Raw genomic sequence first — 4,918 nt, 5'->3', positions numbered from 1 at the left:
CTATTCATAAACTTGCACATTAATGTATCAGACAGTGTGTCTCTGCTATTCACAAGGTTTTCCCTGGCCAATTCTTTGAGAAGTGGATGGCTTCTTCCTTCTTCCTAGCCTGTCTCAGTCTGCAAGCTGCACTGAAACCTGGGCACCATGTGCAACCTCACTGGGTTTGAAACACCAGTGGCACAGCCTCAAGCCTCACAGCAACATGCCACCACAGTAGGACAAGCTGACAGACAAGTTTGTCTCCCTTAGCTGTTCAAAACCTCTCCACCCTCCTCTTGCATGAATCCCCGCCTCTTTCCTTACACTTGCAGGGAGGGGGGCTGGGGCTCTCCCCTTACCTGGATCCCTGCTGCTGCTTCCTCACTCTGTTCTGGTCCCTCTGGCTTTTTCTCTCCCCCCACCCCCACTTTCCTACCACCTGGGGAGCATGGTCTGGGATCCCTCCCTTCACCTGGATCCCTGTTGCTGCTTCCTCAAGAAGAAGCATTGATTGTTGGGAATTATGGCCTTGGTGATAGAAATGAGGCCAGAGATCACATGACAGAATTTTGCAAGGCTGATGACTTAATAATTGCAAATGCCTTTTTTCAACAACATAAATAATGACTATACATGTGGATCTTGCCAGATGGAATACCAAGGAATGAAACAAGCCAGGAGCTGACTGTGAAACAGACCATTAATTGCTCATATGCAAGTTCAAGTTGATGCTGAAGAAAATTTAAACAAGTCCACAAGAGACCAAATATGACCTTGATTATATCCCAACAGATTTGATGCATTGAACACCATTGACCGAAGACCAAATGAATTGTGACATTAATAACATCATACATGAAGAAAGCAAAAGATTCTTAAAAAGGAAGGTAAAGGAGAAAAGACCAAAATGGATGTCAGAAGACACTCTGAAACTTGCTCTTGAAAATAGAGTAGTGCAAGAAATTATGAAATAAAAAAGTTGAACAGAAGATTTCAAAGGGCAGCTCAAAAAGTCAAAGTATTGTAATGAAATGTGCAAAGACCTGGAATTAGAAAACCAAAAGGGAAGAACATGCTTGCCATTTTTCAAGCTGAAAGAACTGAAGAAAAAATTTAAGCCTCGAATCGCAATATGGAAGGATATTGAATGATGCAAGAAATATCAAAAGAAGATGGAAGAAATACTCAGAGTCACTATACCAAAAAGAATTGATCAATATTTGACTATCTCAGAATGTAGCATATAATCAAGAACAAATGGTATTGAAGGAAGAAGCCCAAACTGCATTGAAGGAATTGGTGAAAACCATGGTTCCAGGAATTGACTGAATACCCATTGAGATATGTCAAAAAAGGATACAGTGCTGGAGGCGCTTACTTGTTTATGCCAAGAAATTTGGAAGACAGCTACCTGGCCAACTGACTAGAAGAAATCCATATTTGTGCCCATTCCAAAGAAAGGTGATCCAACAGAATGTAGAAATTATAAAACTATGTCATTTAATATGACACACAAGTAAAATTTTACTGAAGATAATTCAAAAATGTGTGCAGCAATATATTGACAGGGGACTTCCAGAATTTCAAGCTTGATTCAGAAGAGGACATGGAACAAGGGATATCATTGCTGAAAGCAAAGAATACCCGAAAGATGTTTACCTGTGTTTTGCTGACTATGCAAAGGCATTTGATTTTATGGATCCTAACAAATTATGCAGGAACTCTGGTAACTTAGTGCCTAAGGCACTTGACTGCTAACCAGAAGGCTGGCGGTTCAAACCCACCAGCCACTTCTCGGAAGGAAGATGGGGCAATATACTTCCGTAGTGATACTGCCTTGGAAACCCAAGGAGGGGTCGCTATGAGTCGGGTTCGACTCAACAGCAAACAACAACAACATATATAACAACATATATATATATAAACAACAACAGCAACAACAAAAAAAACCCACTGCCATCAAGTCAATTCCAACTCATAGTGACCCCAGTTGGGTTTCCAAGGCTGAAAATCTTTATGGAAGTAGATTGCCTTGTCTTCCTCCCATGGAGCAGTTGGTGGGTGTTCTGGTTCCCTAGTGCCGCTCTGACAAGAATATATATAAGGAGCTCTGGTAGCATAGTGCCTAAGGCGCTTGACTGCTAACTAGAAGGCTGGCAGTTCAAACCCACCAACCACTCCTCGGAAGGAAGGTTGGGCAATCCTACTTCCGTAGTGATACTGCCTCGGAAACCCAAGGAGGGGTCGCTATGAGTCGGGGCTGACTCGACGGCAAATAACAACAACAACAACAACAAGACTATAGGTGGTTACCCAGAGGTAGGAAGGAGGGGTAAAGGAGGGGGTGTTGAGTTTATGCTAATAGTGGCAGAATATTTTGGAAAAGGATAGTAATAATGAAAAATGTCACCAATGTCCCTGAGTTGTAAATGTGGAAGTTGTTATGTTGGTGAATGTTTTGGTGTGTATGTTTTCACCACAATAAAAATAAATTTAAAAAAAAATCAGACATTGTATTACACTGGACAATGTGCTGCAAAAAACCTCTTTGAAGTGTTAAAGAGCAAAGATGTCATTTTGAAGACTAAGGTGAGCCTGACCTAAGGCATGGTATTTTCAATCACTTCCCATGCATGTGAAAGCTGGACAATGAATAAGGAAGACCAAAGAAGAACTGATGCCTTTGAATTATGGTGTTGGCAAAGAACACTGAAAATACCGTGGACTGCCAGAAGAAGAAACAAATCTGTCCTGGAATAAGTGCAGCCAGAATGCTTCTTTGAAGTGAAAATAGCCAGATTTCATTTCACCTACTTTGGTCATGTTGTCAGAAGGGACCATTCCCTGGAAAAGGGTATCATGCTTGGTGAAGTGGAGGGTCAATGAAAAAGGGGAGGGCCCTCAATAAGATGCCCCTTCAGCAGTGACATCCCGTGTCATGGATTGACACAGTGGCTGAATTGATGGGCTCAAGCATAGCAAGGATTGTGAGGATGCCTAGGACTGGGCAGTGTTTCATTCTGTTGTATGCATGGTTGCTATGAGTCATAGCCAACTTGAGACTTGAGGGCATCTAACAACAACAAATAAATGGAAAGACATTTTGGTGTAGTAAATTATCTGGTATGCTGTGAGCAACTGAGGAGGTCTTGATTGTAAAAGTTATCCACCTGGGGTATTTCTGTTGGGAATGGCACAAAGCAATGTTCTGGGAAGTTTGCTGTCTCTTGGGTGCTTAGAATTCTGATGTTATGATTGGCTAGTTTGGCTACTCTGCCAGGTTCAAAAGGAGGCCTCCTAGAGACAGAAGTCTCTCTCTGGCTGCTGGCTGAGAAGGATGTGCTGCTGAGAGAAACACACTCCCAAGATACACATGCTCCTGAGAGACACACACTGCTGGGAAAGAAATGTAAGAGACACGCATTACTGAGAGGGACACCAAGGGACATGCACTGCTGGGAGAGAGACAGCATTTTCTTGAACTTGAATTATAGCCTGGTACTTCCCTAATAAACCCCGTAATCTGTGAATTCTGTGTGGCCACTGCAGTGAATTATAGAACCCAGCAGAAAGGTGGCACGTGCTGTGGGAGGAATGGTTGGTGTCAGGGTTGGTGAAAGGGCTGGAGGGAGGCAGCATGTCTGGCCTCGCAGGAATAGTTCTTGGGCTACTGAAGGTGATTCTATCTTCCTCTTGTGCAGTTAGATGAGGTCAGAAGATGTGGCCTCCCTGCCCCTTTAGCAGTGACATCCTGTGTCATGGATTGCAAGACTTAATATTGTTAAGATGTCAGTCCTACCTAAAGCAATCTACATATTCATTGCAATCTCTATCAAAACTGCAGCAGCCTTTTTATGCAGAAATGGAAAAGTCAATTCTCAAATTCACATGGAATTGGAAGGGATTCCTATAGACAAAACAATCTTAAAAAAAAAAAAAAAAAAGGTAGGAGGACTCACACTTCCCAATTTCAAAACATACTATGAAGCTATAATGAAGCTATAGTAATCAAAATATGACCCTGGTATAGGATAAATATATGGGCCAAAGGAATATAATTGAAAGTTCAGAAATAAACCCATGTATCTATTGCCAATTGATTTTCTACAAGGGTGCCAAGCCCATTCAATAGATGAAAGAATAGTCTCATCAATAAATGATCCTGGTACACTAGATCTCTACATCCAAAAGAATGAAGTTCAACCCATACTTCATTATCATATGCAAAATTTATCAAAATGGATCAAGGATCTAACTATAAGAAGTAAAACCATAAACCTCTTAGAAGAAAACATATAGGTAAAGCTTCAGACTTCTGGTAAGATGGCAGAATAGACAGACATGCTACACAGATCCTCTTCAACAAAGAAAAGAGAAATCAATTGACATAGATACAGAAGATAATCCTAGATCCCTGAGCTTTGAAAGGAAGGATACAGAAGTGGATTAAATACCAACAAGTAGAAGAACCTGAATGAAAATAGTGAATAAGGAGACAAATGGAGTTGCACACTTTCAGCTATCCTGATGGCATGGACAGTTTGAATATTTACAAGTGGTGTTAGGACCTGAGTAGTAACTAAAAATTGGCCCTGCTCACCAGGGGCTGCATGGACAACTGCACTGGTGGCTGAGTACTGAAAAAAGGAAACAGCAAAGAAGGAGACGAACTGGTCTTTCAAGTGTCTGGAAGTGCAACCATTTTGGATATTTAAAGCAGCAGTGTTCAGATCCCCATGAACTTGCCTAGGACAGCAGGGGCAACCACACTGGAGGCTGACGAGTGGAAAGGTATGATATACCCCTTGTTACTCCTATATCTCACACCCTCTTGGTGACCATCCCCCGCCTCCACCCACCTTTTGGACTGCCAGGAATTCCATCCCAGTCTGTGTGCTTTCACAGAGCCTGGGTGCCTTGCCCCACTGCCCACTCA

Source organism: Orycteropus afer, unplaced genomic scaffold (assembly GCF_000298275.1).
Source record: "Orycteropus afer afer isolate SDZICR_OR568_19922 unplaced genomic scaffold, OryAfe1.0 scaffold00020, whole genome shotgun sequence".
Taxonomy (NCBI): Eukaryota; Metazoa; Chordata; class Mammalia; order Tubulidentata; family Orycteropodidae; genus Orycteropus; species Orycteropus afer.
Note: the sequence above shows the minus strand (reverse complement) of the source record.